Raw genomic sequence first — 16195 nt, 5'->3', positions numbered from 1 at the left:
ACAATTACGCGACTCACTGCCAGGTTTCCCTGCTTCAGTACAGGCCAGAGAGGTAAATGGGGGCATAGGGATATGTGTATCCCGGGTACAGTCAGGGGTCCCTAAGTTAGTGAGGTTCCCCCAGTATATGCTCAGCTTCCCCAGAACCAGTATAGATGTTCTCGGGGTTGCTCCAACCGTATATGGGATTGCGAGGGTTTTTATGAAAGCTATGTCCTATTTTCAGTAAAGGAATGAGATACAGCTCTGAGAATGAACCTAAGCGTTTTTTAGTTCTAACTATTGTACGTTTGGCTTTTCATAAGGGAGTGAGCTACAGCCCTGGGAAATAACCTAAGCATCTTTTGATTCTACTTTGAGACTTACTGTAGAAGAAATATGGGGGAAAATATTTTGTTTCATAAATGTTTAGTAGCCAATAGGGCTATGAGGATTTTAAAGTCTAACTCAGGTTTGCAGTTTGTGAGGGATATGGCTAGTGGGAATAAAAGTAAAGAGTATCATTCTACCCCTCATAACCAAAAGACTTAGACAGAATAAAAGTGTAAAGTATATTTTATTAAACGGGTATGTTTAAAATGTATTATGCTTGTGCACTGTAAAATAAGCTGGGACTTTCAAAACTGGTATTCTGAGTGAGCGAGGTGGCTACCAAACTGTGGTGCCACTGTGTCTACTCGAAGTCCGAACTTGAAAGCCACAGATGCTGCCAGAGGTGTGAAGAACAGTTGTGCAGGATGGCTAGGTGATGTACCAACGTCCTGGGATCAATGCAAGCCGTTCCGGCTCGCATTCGCCTTCCCAGACCTGGAGGCACCTAGCCCTGCGGGTGGCTTCTGCATAACAAGTGGCTAAGGTGGCAAACTTGTGCATGCCCTTGTTTCATTCAAAAGATCTGCATGTATGGCTTTAAAAGAATGGCAGCTATCTGATTGGCCGGTTGTAAAGTTCCCACGCTGGGATTGGATGTAGTATTTTGTGAATCAACTCCAAAATACTACTGTATATGAAACACCTGCCAATCCGGTGTTGAGATTTTCTGAGTTTTTTTAAGCTCCAAGACAGCAGCAGCAAATTTGAAATCACCAAAAGATGGTCTTGGAGAAATAGACGCGAACTGGCTTCAGAAATTTGAAGGTGAAAAATTTACAGGGACTTCTTGACTTATTCCATGTGGGATGGAAAGGGTAGACTACAAATACTGATGCTTCTGTGCTTCAGTATGTGGTAGATCTCAGGGACCGATTAGAAATGCTTATGGGGTTGGCACAGGCTAATCTCAGGGAGGCTCAGACCAAGCAGAAGTCTAGGTTTGACCAGAATGCCCGTAGCAAAGATGCTCTTGGAGAATAGACGCAAGCCGGCATCAGAAATTTAAAGGCGAGAAAAGTCCCACTTTTCGGGACCAAGTTCTGAAATGATGTAAGGATCCATGAGTCTTGCTACCCTCGGCACGCTTCCTGCTTACCTCAGCCCACTATCGGGTGCTCTGCTCTGCTTCACCCCCCTCCTGCGGCGTGTCACCTGGGCCATCTACCAGCCGCCGGTCTACGAGCAAGAATTAATGCAGACTCCTCTGGTCCCGCCTCCGGGTTTTGCCCGCGCGGGGGCATCATCGGTGTGCCCCGTACACGTGGGACACGCGTTCTACAAATGCCGGTACTGCATCATCAATCCCCATTAGTAAACCTTTCCACACCAGTCTCCTGCACCTCTTCAGCCAATCACAGTAGGTGCTCCTGATGCGCCCCCTCTCGCCTTATCCTCATTGGTCCCAGTATGTATTATATGCTCAGCCGTTCCACTGGTTCATCGGCTGAGCATAAACCTTCCTACGTGCAAAGTGTTCACTGCTGTCTTGCCTTCACAGTCTTGTCGTACTTCCTGATCTTTGCTCTTGACCTTAGCTATTCCTCCGGACTCCGCTCCTCTGCTTTCCTGACCTCGGCTACCTATGACGATCCGCACCTCTCCATCCCGACCTCGGCAAAGTACCTCGACGATCCCCTCCTCTCCAAACTGACCTCGGAAAAGTACCACAATGAACCACCTCTCTCCAATCCAGACCACGGCTAAGTACCTCCTATGATCCACAACTCTCCAACACCAAACTCGTCAAGTATTACTGACCTTCCAGACCTCACCAAACCTCGACCCGGCTACCTCGACCAATCTACACACCAGACGCGCCCACGCAGCTATGGGTTGGTGTAATATCAAATCCCCAATTCGGCCTCGCGGTCACGCCTTGTTTGTGGTGAGCACTCCATTACAGAAGAGAACGTAGCAGTCTCGGCTGGAACTACAAGCCGAAAAGAGTACCAGGACGTTTGGTACTATCTCCCGGTCAAGGGATTTTGGCATCTCCAGAGCAGATATAGCGGTGGCATCAGGAACTTCAAGCCGATTTGAGTTTGAGGACTTTTCGGGCTAAGTCCCGGTCAACTACAAACATTGTTTTATGGACTGTAACAGCTAGGAATGTCTAGTTTCCCCCCCCCCCCAGAAACGCAGTAAGTGTGTTTTTCTCTTATATTTTGTAATCCACTGTGTGTACATCTGTTTCAATGGAATAAATGACAATTTGTTTTATCATTTGGTTTTGCTCAGTGATATGATCCCGGTATAAAGGTGTAAATGCCTGGTCTCCCGTGACAGTGTATATATCCATTTAACCTCTGATCTTAATAGGACATTGTCAAGGTCCCTTTTTCTTATCCCCAGGGAAATTTGATTTATTCCCTGAAACATCAGAAATGAAGCATTTCCTCTATGGGCTTAGTTAATGTGTCTACAGTAGCTATTGGGGTGTCATGATTGATTTTAATTGTGCTGACATGTTCTAAAATGGAAAGATTTAGAATTATTTTCATTATGAAAATTCTTTGAGGTATTGATGTATTGGCATGCCTTGCAAGTTCCACAACGGTATGTACCCACTGTCTTTGAATTTTAGCCATGTGTCACTTTGTTGTCCTTGATAGTGGCTATGTACTAGCTGGTCAGCCAAATTCTGTGGGTGCCTTTATGTTATTGAGGGAGTTGTAAGAAGAGATTTTTTAAGGTCTGCGTCCTCCAAAAGAATGTGCGTGTGTGCCATGAGTACATTTCTGATCTTTCCATTGTCTGTTATAAGAACGGATTTTCCTTATTAGATTTTTGACCTGTTTTGGCTATATTTACCATAAAGTAAGGTACTGCGTTAGGTCTTCTTAAGCTCTATTATATGCTCTATCTATACAGATTTGACTAGATACTCTGTTAGAGAATTTGTGATGCATAATCATAGATTGTTCCTCGAAATAGGCTATTGTTGAGCAATTTCTTTTTACTTATAGAAATTGCCCAACTGGTATCCCCTGTATAAGGGGTTTAGGATGGTGGCTTGATTCCATGAGTAGGTTGTTGGTTGCAGACTTTTTTGTACGCACTGTAGTCTGCATTATCCCCTCTTTGTCTTTTGTGATCCCTAGATCCTGGAAAACAATCTTTTCAGAGTTTATCTCACTTGTCAATCTCAAATTGGAGTGGTTCTTATTTAGTATTTTGACAAATGTATGGAATTTCAACTCTGTTCCCTTCCACAACAGCAGCACGTCATCTATAAAGTGTGACCATTGTTCTACGTATGTGCTTTGTGTGGAGGCACATTTCCTGAGAGAAGACATGGGTTTCTTCCTACCATCCTAGATTGACGTTCGCATACTTTGGGGCACAAATTGTGCCCATAACTGTGTCTTGCAGTTGGTGATAATGTTTACAGTTGAATAAGAAATAGTTATGAGATAATACATATTTTAGTAGATCTACAATTAACTCATTATGGTTCAAATGTTCAGAGCCCCTAGCTCTAAAAAATTGGGATACGGATGCTAACTCTATTGGATGCTGAATACTATTAGATAGTGACTCAACATCCAATGATACAATAGAGTATTCTGTGAAATTTTTATACCGTCAAGTTTTTTAAGAACATCCGTAGTGTCTTTTGTATAGGAAGGAATACAAGTGAGAAAAGGTTTCAGAACCATGTCTAGACACTATTGGTCTACTGAGTGGATGTAATGAATTTTTGTGCAGCTTTGGGATACTGTATAAATTAGCTGCTTTTGGATTTTTTACCAGGATGTATTTGTATTCCTGTTCTGTGATTAATTTGTTTGAGTGTCCTTTCTTTAGAATTATTTGAAGATATTTAACATAGGTCATATTGGTCGCCTCTGTGAAAACCTCATAATACATTCTGTCACTCAAAAGCTTGAGAATTTCCCGTAGGTAATCTCCTTCATCCAGCAGGACAATATTTGCCCCCTTTATCTGATGGCTTTATTATGATTCCCTTCAGTTCTGTAAATTCTTTCAAGGCTTTTCTTTCAATAGAGGACATATTGTCCTGACTTCCCCTATTGGTTTGCTGTTCTAGATCTTTAGTCATAAGATTCCAGAATACATCAATGTTGGCATTAGAATTGGGGGTGGGGGGGTCATAAAGTGACTTTGGGGTTTGAGGGGTGTGTATGGATCCTTTCCTGGGTCCTTCAGGTGGAGTATGATTGTATGTTAAACCGGATCTAAAGCCTAAAATAAGGGAAGATAAAAATGTAGAGACCTTGTGGATACAAATTAGCAGTGGAGGTAAAAGTATAAAGAAAATGTTTGTAGGGATATGCTATAAACCACCACATATCAGTGAGATTGAGGAAGCTAAAATACTTTTGCAAATGGAGAAGGCATCAAAACTAGGTCATGCTTGCATAATGGGTGATATTAATTATCCAGACATAGACTGGGGAAATGAGATTAGCATTACAGCAAAAGGAAACAGGTTTTTGGGGGTGTTTAAAGACAATTATATGACCCAAATTATTGAGGAACCAACCAGGAGAGGGGCAATACTGGATTTCGTAATATCAAACAATGTAGAAGTAATAGAAAATATTCAAGTCCTGGAACATTTGGGTAACAGTGATCATAACAGGATCTTATGTGAAATAAATTATCAAAAAACAGATTACTTGGGTTCAACAAAGACCTTAAACTTTAGAAAGGCAGATTTTAATAAACTGAGGAGTAATCTACAAGTAATACATTGGGATGAGGTTTTTGCAGGGAAATGTAGAACATAAATGGGCAGTCTTTAAAACATTGTTTGAAAAGCACACTCATTAGTGTATACCCTTGGGTAATAAGTATAAAAGAAATAAATAAAAACCAATGTGGCTAAATAAACAGAGAATTAAATGGAAAAGAAGAGGCAGGCGTTTAGAGTCTTTAAGTCAGAAGGGACGGAGGCATCGTATCAGAATTATAAGGAATGTAACAAAAATTGAAAAAGGGAAATCAAATTAGCAAAAATGGACAATGAAAAATGGATTGCAATAGAAAGTAAGATCAAACCTAAAAAGTTCTTTAAGTACCTTAATAATAAAAAAATGAGGGAAGAAAATATAGGGCCTTTTCAGTGTGAGATGGGCAGGCAGATAATTGGAGTTAAGGGAAAAGCAGAGGTATTAAACAAATTCTTTGCCTCTGTGTTTACCAGGGAAGAATCAATTTAAATTCTAGTGCTTCAGGAGGAAGCCAAAACCTCCATATTAATGAACAATTGGTTAACTGAGGAAAAAGTTCATAGACAGCTTGAAAAAATTAAAGTAAATATGGCACCTGGCCCCGATGGCATACATCCAAGAGTTCTCAAGGAGTTAAGTTCAGTAATAGCCAAACCATTACATTTAATATTCAATATTTCCAAAGGCTCAGTACCACAAGATTGGCGTAAAGCAGATGTGGTGCCAATATTTAAAAGGGGAGCTAGATCACAACCTGGGAATTACAGACCTGTAAGCCTGACTTCAATAGTGGGGAAACTACTTGAAGGTTTAATACGGGATAATATTCTGGAATACAGTACCTAATGGAAAACAAAGTTATTAGAAATAGTCAGCATGGATTTATGAAGGATAGATCATGCCAAACTAACCCTATTTGTTTCTTTGAGGAGGTAAGTAGGTATTTTGACCAGAGTAATGCAGTTGATGTGGTCTACTTAGATTTTGCAAAGGCTTTGATACGGTTCCACACAAGAGGTTGGTATACAAAATAAAGCAAATTGGACTCAGTAAAAAATATATGCACCTGGATAGAAAACTGGCTGAAGGACGGACAACACAGGGTTGTTGTAAATTGAACCTTTTAAGGTTGGGCTAGTGTCATGAGTGGAGTACCTCAGGGATCGATACTGGGACCCCTGCTTTTTAACTTGTTTATTAATGACCTTGAGGTTGGCATCGAGAGCAAAGTCTCCATCTTTGCTGATGATACTAAATTGTGTAAGGTAGTAGAATCCGAGCAGGATGTCATTTCTCTCCAGAAGGACTTGGAGAAACTGGAAATGTGGGCAGGTAAATGGCAGATGAGGTTTAATACAGATACTGCACCGACACACTTTATTCGAGCAAATACCCGGTATGTACCTGGCAGATACCTGGAATGCGCCACTCCTCACCTCTAACAAGCCCCGTTGCATTTGCCTTCCCAGCCTGGGTTCATGCCTGGCTGATGGGCGGCTGATCTGTTAAATGATAATGATTAGGATTTAATAGGCTGCAATGCTTCGCGTGTCTACCAGATGGCATAAATTCATGAATTGTAATGCAGTATATATATATATACTGTGCAGTATTGCAGCCAGCGGGAATAAAATGCTTCAATCCCTGCTTGGAAAATAACTCAATGCACTCGGGCAGAAAACAGTCACAAACCTCAATACACCCGGGTATACCCGAATTCGTGGGACTAGCCAAGCTCGAATAAAGTGTGTCGCCAGTGTAAATGTAAGGTTATGCATTTGGGATGCAAGAATAAACTGGCGACTTACACATTAAATGGGGATAAATTGGGGGAATCCTTGATGGAGAAGAATTTAGGAGTGCTTGTAGACAACAGGCATAGCAATAGTGCCCAAAGTCATGCAGTAGCTGCAAAGCCAAACAAGATCTTGCATTAAACGGGCAATGGATGGAAGGGAAGTAAACATAATTATGTCCCTTTACAAAGCATTAGTAAGACCACACCTTGAATATGGAGTACAATTTTAAGCAGCAATCCTAAGAAAATACATTATGGAACTAGAGAGAGTGCACAGAAGAGCCACCAAATTAATAAAGGGGGTGGACAATCTAACTTATGAGGAGAGACTAGCAAAATTAGATTTATTTATATTAGAAAAGAGGCGCCTAAGAGGTGGTATGATAACTATATACAAATATATTTGGGAACAGTACAGGAGCTTTCAAATTAACTAATCATCCCAAAGGCAGTACAAATGACTCAGGGGCAGGGCCGCCAACAGGGGGGGAAAAGGGCACTGGCGTCCTGGGCCCCGTGGGCAAGTTATTTAAATAAATTTAAAAAAAAGTTAAAAATATGGCGGCGATTCCCCGCGATTCTGGCACGCATGCACAGGGCCCGCTCACCCCCCTCCCGCACCCAACGCGCATGCCCAGAGCATGCAGGGCCCACTCCACCCCGCTCCCAATGTGGGACAGAGGGGGAAGTACCTGCTCCTCCTGCTGCCCGCTCCCCCCCCCCGCTTCCAACATGGGACGGAGGGGGAAGTACCTGAGCTCCTCCTGCTGCACGCTCCCCCCGCCCGCTCCCAACATGGATCGGAAGGGGAATTACCTGCTCCTCCTGCTGCCCTCTGCCAATGTGGGATTGAGGGGAAAGTACCTGCGGCCTGCTTCTCCCCCCCCCATAGCCAGCTTCCTGCATGCCCCCCGTGCCCACCTCCCATGCCCCCCCAAGCCCACCTCCCGTGCCCCCACCCCTAAGCCCACCTCCAGTCCCGGGCAGCTGCTGCGGGGATATCGGGGGCAGGAGGGGGAAGCGTCTGGCGGCAAGCTGCACCCACCAGGTCAAGGTAAGTCACCCAGTCACTGTCACCCACCCAGTCACTGACTGTGACCCACCCAGTCACTGTCACCCACCCAGTCACTGTCACCCTGTCACTGTCACCCACCCAGTCACTGTCACCCAGTCACTGTCACCCACCCAGTTACTGTCACCCAGTCACTGTCTCCCACCCACCCAGTCACTGTCTCCCACCCAGTCACTGTCTCCCACCCAGTCACTGTCTCTCACCAAGTCACTGTCTCCCATTCAGTCACTGTCTCCCACCCAGTCACTGTCTCCCATCCAGTCACTGTCTCCCATCCAGTCACTGTCTCCCACCCAGTCACTGCCACCCACCCAGTCACTGTCACCCACCCAGTCACTGTCACCCACTGTCACTGTCACCTACTGCCACTGTCACCCACCCAGTCACTGACTGTCACCCACACAGTCACTGACTGTCACTGTCACCCAGTCACTATCACTCACCCAGTCACTGTCACTCACACTGTCACTCACCCAGTCACTGTCACTCACCCAGTCACTGTCACTCACCCAGTCACTGTCACTCACCCAGTCACTGTCACCCACCCAGTCACTGTCACCCACAAAGTCACTGTCTCCCAGACACCCAGTCACTGTCTCCCACCCAGTCACTGTCTCCCACCCACCCAGTCACTGTCACCCACCCAGTCACTGTCACCCAGGCACCCAGTCACTGTCTCCCACCCAGTCACTGTCTCCCACCCAGTCACTGTCTCCCACCCACCCAGTCACTGTCACCCACCCAGTCACTGTCACCCAGACACCCAGTCACTGTCTCCCACCCACCCAGTCACTGTCACCCAGTCACACTCTCCCACCCAGTCACTGTCTCCCACCCACCCAGTCACTGTCTCCCACCCAGTCTCTGCCTCCCACCCACCCAGTCACTGTATCCCACCAAGTCACATTCACCACACATTCACCTATCATTCACCCACCCACCCACTGTCATTCACCCACCCAATTGTCATTAAAACACCCACCCACCATCATTCACCCACCCATCGTCATTCACCCACCCACCGTCATTCACCCACCCACCATCATTCACCCACCCACTGTCATTCACCCACCCACCCACTGTCATTCACCCACCCACCCACTGTCATTCATTCACCCACCCACTGTCATTCATTCACCCACCGTCATTCATTCAACTGTCATTCGTTCCCCCACCCATCCACCCACTGTCATTCGTTCACCCACCCACTGTCATTTGTTCACCTACCCACCCACCCATTGTCATTCATTAACCCATGCACCCACCCACCCACTGTCATTCGTTCACCCACCCACTGTCATTTGTTCAAACTGTCATTCATTTAACTGTCATTCATTCACCCACCCACCCAATGTCATTCATTCAACCACCGTGATTCATTCATCCACCCACTGTCATTCATTCACCCACCCACACACTTTCATTCATTCACCCACCCACCGTCATTCATTCACCCACCCACCATCATTCATTCACCCACCCACTGTCATCCACCCACCATCATTCACCCAGCCAGGCAGGCAGTCAACAGGTCTTTTGTTGAAAATATAAAAATAAACAGGTTGCGTTGTAATGTTTTTTTCTGTATCACAAGAAGAAAACAGTTAAGTAAAAGTTGTGTGCTAAAAAATATTTTTTCGTGGTAGTTGCACTATGGGTTTGAGGTGGGGTGCTATGGGTTCGGGGGGGGGGGAGATGGCTGCTCCTTTCATTTGTCCCGGGCCCCATGATTTCTGTTGGCGGCCTGCTCAGGGGCATCCCTTTATGTTGGAGGAAAGGAAATTTCACCAGCAACAAAGGAAGGGGTTCTTTACAGGAAGGACAGTTAAAATGTGGAATTCATTACCCATGGAGACTGTGATGGCAGATACAATGGATTTGTTCAAAAAAGGTTGGACATTTTTTTAGAAGGGAAAGGTATTTAGGGATATACAGTACCAAATAAATAAACATGGGAAGGATGTTGATCCAGGGAGTAATCCGACTGCCACTATTTGGATCCATTGGATCAATAAGTAAGTATAGATATAGGATAAAGTATCTGTTGTCTAAATTTAGCATAGGTTTAACTTGATGGACATATGTCTTTTTTCAACCTGATCTACTGTGTAACTATGTAACTATCTTTGATCCATTCAAACGTATTGAAGTTACAGGCTGGAGGGAAGGATAATTTTTTTTTTAAAAACTACTAAGTTGGTCAGGTGTTAGTTGGATAGTGGTTAAGTTAACCACTTGGAGCTTGGTTTCTTCTGATGAAATAGTTAAAACCGATTCCCGCTCCTTCCTGTCCCTCTGTACCCCCACACCTCTTGATCTCTTAGCTTGGCCCTGGCCTCTTCTTGTCTTCCCCCTCTTTCTCTGTGATCTTCCCCCCTTCCCATACCTGGTATACTAAAAAAGATCTATTCTTGTGAAAATCTTTCGGATCTATGGTCTCACGTGGGTTAATACCCTCAGTATCTGAACTCTTCCATTCTGTAGATGAATCATGGGGTTCCATATATTGACATTTAGTGTTTATTCTATAAATCTTTCAATTTTTAAAATCATTAACATCTCATGAATGTCTTTTGTTTTCTATCTTTTATTTCCTTTGATAAATTCACAAATCACTTTAAGTTTCAGCTTGGTTTCTAATTCAATCCTATTTGCTGTAATACTATGTGATATAGCCATGTGATAAGGATGTGACGTACCTACTGTACCTTGGAGGTGATGTCACACCTTAAAAAAAAAAAGAGGCGGGCACATGATACAGCGTCCAATCGGATTGGAGCTGTACCATCTGACCCTAAAATGGGATGTCACAGGCCCTATATACGGCCTGTTCCGACTAATTTTAGCTCAAGAAGACGACGGAACAACATCCGTTGTGGATTTAAAATGGGGTTTTGGATTGAAAGAAAGAAGATAGAAGATTAAAGAAAAGAAGAAAATAATGACAGAAGAAGATAGAAGGAGAAAGAAGATTAAAGAAAAAATATTTTTGTACCTGATGCTGTTCTTCAAGGAGGATGGAGACCGATTGCGGGTGATGACGTTGCGGGTCGAGAGTGGGTGAAGACTTCTAACGGTAAGATAAATATTGAATGTATGTAAAGGTCTTTTTTCAGTTTTTGTTATTGTATTTTTTTTTTTATGTTTTTCTTTGCCCATTGACTGTCAATGTATTAATCTGTGCTCAACAGATAAATACAGTGACCGGCAATCCTTTTTTTGGCAAATGCTTGTTTTGTATTGATTGGTATTTTTTCTATTTCTGTTTATTGTTTTGATAAAATTGTTTGGAATTTGGATGCTTGTTTTTAGTACATTTGTGCATTGGTTAACGGTTTTATTTCTTGATTTATTTTGTTGGTTAGGTGTTTCTTTAATTGATTTAATTCTATTATTTTGGTATACTATAATTTTTATTCCTTAGCTGTTTTGGTGATAGAATAATTTTATTGATGTGTAGTTGAGGCTTTTTAGTTCTACTATTGTTATGGTGTTTAGGTGCTTGTTTATTTCTTTAATTGTTGTGTATTGTTGTGCTTGATTGTTTTAATAGGTTGGTCATTGACTACTATAGTGGCTTATCATGCCCATATTACATGGGTATGATATCCTACTATGCCAATCAAAGGGTAGAGTGTGGTATAGTGGCCCTTGGGAGGGTGGGTGGTTAGGCCTCCCGGGTGGGTAGCAGGGGAGTGTGGGTTAACCCCTTAATTACTATAGCGGATATTAATCACCAATGTGATTAAGGGTTTAGGGGCCATTAGATTGTATTTGTTCATGTACTCTTGCTAGCAATGGAGGACATGGACCTGGCGTATGCTGATGAGGGTGCCTTTCATGATGGCAGGGGTAAGTAGAAAGTTGTATTTACTTTATTTATGCTGGCTGGCTTATGTTTGATTTTGAAAGGGCAAATGAGCTATTATCTGTAACGCGTAGCTCACCACAAACAAAGCGCTACTGCTATGCCGAGGTAGGGAATTGAGTAACGCCAACCCACAGCCACGCGGGCGCACCTAGAATGTAGATTGGTCGTGCAAGCCAGTTCAGGAATATAGACTTGAGAGTAGTAGAGGGTACTTGCGGATCAGGATTGGAGAGTACTGGATCGTTGGGGTACGTAGCCAAGTTCAGGAATGGAGAGTAGCAGATCGTCGGGGTACATAGCCAGGTTCAGGATTGGAGAGTAGTGGATCATCTGGGTCCATAGTCAGGTTCAGAATTGGAGACTGGAGGAAGATAGGTAGATGTCCGGATCAGGAGTAGAGATGTGCGGAGTCCAAGGTACTGTACGTAGCAGGGTCAGGCAGTGGCTGGATCAACCGGCAAGGCAAGCAAGGCAAGGCAGAAGATACAGGAACTGAATGTAGCAAGGCACAGCATCCCACAAGACTATGCTCAGCAATGAGTTTCTGGAGCAAGAGGGTATATAAAGGGAGATCCTCCAAAAGAGAGCCAGGGCGGAACCAGGAAACCGAATCCTATAGGCTGCTGGTACACACAGGTGTGCCCTATGATGCAGCCTGATCAGGAATGGTGGCGGGACCGAGCGCACGCCGACTCGCGCGTGTCACTGAGGTCAGGGGGCGGAGACCAGAGAGCAAGTCACTCCCATGCCGGTACTGTTCGTCATCAGGACAGGGGCGGAGACTGTAGCATGGTCAGAGGGGTGGCTGGATGAGCGCACTCACCGCGCGTCAGAGTGGGGGGCGGAGGTGGAGCCCGCGGGTGGTCAGACAGGCCGCACAAGATCTACGCGTGCGTGTGCAACAGGGCCATGAACCTGCGCATCATGAGTGTCCGTGGCGGCAGGTGTATTGGGGTGAGGAGACGGTCTCCATTCGCATGGATCGCGGATCCTCACATTATCCATATATAAATAATAGTTATTTTGCCAATTACTGTACTGTATGTGTTTGAGGGGGGGGAGTCATAGGGGGGGTTGTTGGGAGTAGAGGAAGTGGGTAGTAGGGCTGTTGTGTCTATGTTTCTTTATTGGGGGTACAGGGATTGTGTGAAAGGGGTAGTAGCACCAAGGATGGATGTTTAGGCCTACCTGGTGGTAGCGGCAGGGGTTAACCCCTTCATTACCTTAGCGGTATTAACTGCTATTGTTATTAAGGGGTCAACTCTTCTCGCAACCCCCCCCCCCACAAGGCCTAAACACCCACCAAGGGCCATGTAACCCTTCACCCAACCCTGCTACCCACAATAAACTTGGGCAATTGTGGTTAATCCCTTCATTTCCTTTAGCGGCTAGCCACTAAGGTAATTAAGCTGTTTTAACAAAAAAAAAAAATACTCATGTGAGCAGGGGGTCTCCGGAGCCGAACTGCATTGATTTGAGGTTTGGGGACCCCCTGCTTCCCAAGATACAGGCCCTGTTATGCGGTGCTGGTATCTCCTATGCATTTAAATGAATCATATGACTGTGGGAATAAAATGCATAGGAGATACAAGCACCCCATAACGGGCCTGTATCTCAGGAAGTTAGGGGGTCCCCAGACTTGAAATCAATGCGTTTCTGCTCCGGAGACCCTCTGCTCTCATACACTAGTATTAAAAAATGTTTTAAAAGTCTGGAATCACTGGCAAGATATGCGCAGGAAGTGGGTCCAAATCTATAGGGTACAACCCCATGGACTTAACCCCTCCCGCTACCACCCAGTAGGCCTAAACATCCATACTTGGGTCTACTACTCCCTTCACCCACCCCCGCTACCCACAATACAAAACAATACACACCGCAGCCCTCATACCCACCTCCTAGGCCCCCAATAAACCATTACAATATTTAATAAACAACCATACACAACCCACCCCCTGTGCCCCTCATAAAACCATTATTTATTTTTTTACACACAGGATTAATACCCCAGTCTATCGGGTGTCCCTGGTGGACCCGACGGATGTCCACAGGCCCCACAGTGCACCCCGGGGGTGCCAACGGGTGTCTGGGGGCCTCCGAGTGGTCCCCGCTAGACTCTGTGGGCCCCCAAGTGGTACTCACAGGTGTCCGTGGGCTCCAATGGGGTCCATGGTTGGGCTTTGCGGGTATCTGGAGGTTCCCGGGTCATCCCCATGGGTGTCTGAGAGCTCTTGGGTGGTTCCCACGGGGGTCTGTGGGCCCTTGGGTGGTTCCCACAGGTGTCTGAGGCCCTCAGGTGGTCCCTGAGGATCCGCTGGGCCTCCACAACTGTGGGGCCCCTAGTTCTTTCCTGCAGGTGTCCCCCGTTGGTCCTCAGGTGGTCCCTGTAGGCATCCAGGGGTCCTCGGGTGGGCCCCATTGGCATCTGGGGTTCCTCGGGTGGTTCCCACTGGGGTCTGGGAGCCCTCGGGTGCTTCCCACGGGTGTTTCGGGCCCTCGGGTGGTTCCTGCGGGTCCACGGGCCCACACATCTGTCGGGCCCTTGGTTCTTCCCTGCAGGTGTCCCTCAGGTGGTACCCGTGGGCATACAGGGGTCCTCGGGTGGGCCCCATGGGCGTCCGGGGTTCCTCAGGTAGTCCCCGTGGGTCCCCGCAGGCCTGTGGTACCAATCCTGTATATCAAAAAATAAAATCAAACGCCCCCTCCCCCCACCAAATACATACAGTACAGTAATGGGCAAAATAACTATTATCCAGATATGGATAATAGATTATTTGCCCATTATTAAACACAACATTATCCATGCAGCATAAATAAAGTAAATAAAACAGTTCTACCTACCCCTGGCATTATGAAGGACATCCTCGTAAGCTTACTAAAGGCCCCTGTCCTCTGTTGCCAGCAAGAATACATAATAAATGCAATCTAATGTCCCCTAGCCCCTTAATCACCTTAGCGGTTAATAACCGCTATAGTAATCAAGGGGTTAACCCACCCTGGGGGCCTAACCACCCACCCAGGACCCACTATACCCACCCTTCACCCATATAATATGGGCATGATTGACCAATATACTAATAAGACCATGTGACCAGGTTTTTGTGAGAGGATGTGATGTCATCCAATGGGAGTCACATGGTCTACTACAGCCAATCAGATTGGGGATATAGTTCCCACGATCTGATTGGATCAAGTACCATGTGACGCCGGAGCTTTTGCTTTTAATGACATCATGTTAAATGGAATGGAAGCACAGCCATTCTGTTTGGCTGGTTTCATTTCCTTTACATGACGTTACCAAAAAAAAAAAAAAAAGGAAAAGGACATGGTTTTCACTGGCCAATCAGGCCTGTGGGAACCATTTGCAGAATATGTGACGTCATAGGCCTATAAAAACCTACGTCGCCTCATTTTATACCAAGGTAGGTGAGAGGACTCTGAGCACTGCAAAAATATCAGGCTGGCGGCAACGTGCAAAAAAGAAACTTTATTGTGGCATAAAAGACATACAAAACAATTTGATAAACTCTTTGATAAAGTCGTAAAGACGAAACGCGTGAGAGAATTGTTTTGTATGTCTTTTTAATTCGGGCTTTTATGCCACAATAAAGTTTCTTTTTTGCACGTGTCCGCCAGCCTGATATTTTTGCAGTGCTCAGAGTCCTCTCACCTACCTCAGCTGCTGGGACGGATGCACGCTACGAAGCGAGCAGTGGAACAGGTTTTGCTTTCCCCACAGCAGCGCACCGGCACTAAGAAGACAGCCACAGCCTCTGCCGAGAGGACCCGCTGGGAATACGTGACCCGCCAGAGAAGGGACCGCCGGGTGGGATTCACACACCGGTCAGGTTAGAGGTTGTTTTCCCTTATAGTGGTGTGTCCTCGATTTGGTGTCTTATTTACACTTGCTGCTACCACTATATGTATCTAGTGGATGATTTGGGGAGCAGACACCGTTGCTTATGAAGTAATTAACCCTGGACTTACCAGAAGACTCCTACCATTATATGTTTAAGTCTTCACCAACGTCACTTTAGAGCACCATATTAGGGAATATTTCCCTTACTAACTCATTTTATACCAAGAAGCCGAGGAGGAAGGACCTCCTTTACCAATAGGAGGACAAGGACGTGCCTGCCGTAGATATAGATGAAGAAGAAAATACAGATGAAGACCCCTGAAGATCCAAAAAAGTGACAAAATTGGATTACAGAAAAAGAAAGAAGAAAAAGATTTTTGATTTTTTTTACCTGGTTCCTGTTCATGGATTGGTTCGAGAGCATGAGCTGTCCCTGGGATTCGGAGGGTGAAGACATCTAAAGGTAAGTAAAAAAATGGAATGTGTGTTATTTTTCTTTTACATGTTTTTTATTTTTATTGTGATT

General features: G+C 45.2%; 1 protein-coding gene across 3 annotated transcripts in view; it reads left to right on the top strand.

Annotated features, from left to right (window-relative positions):
• Positions 1 to 16195, top strand: part of LOC142490303 (matrix metalloproteinase-18-like) — a 74183-nt gene that overhangs the window by 37990 nt on the left and 19998 nt on the right. The window lies entirely within an intron of this gene.

The sequence above is a fragment of the Ascaphus truei genome, chromosome 3 (assembly GCF_040206685.1).
Source record: "Ascaphus truei isolate aAscTru1 chromosome 3, aAscTru1.hap1, whole genome shotgun sequence".
In the NCBI taxonomy this organism is placed as follows: domain Eukaryota; kingdom Metazoa; phylum Chordata; class Amphibia; order Anura; family Ascaphidae; genus Ascaphus; species Ascaphus truei.
This window is presented reverse-complemented; position numbering and strand designations above follow the sequence as displayed.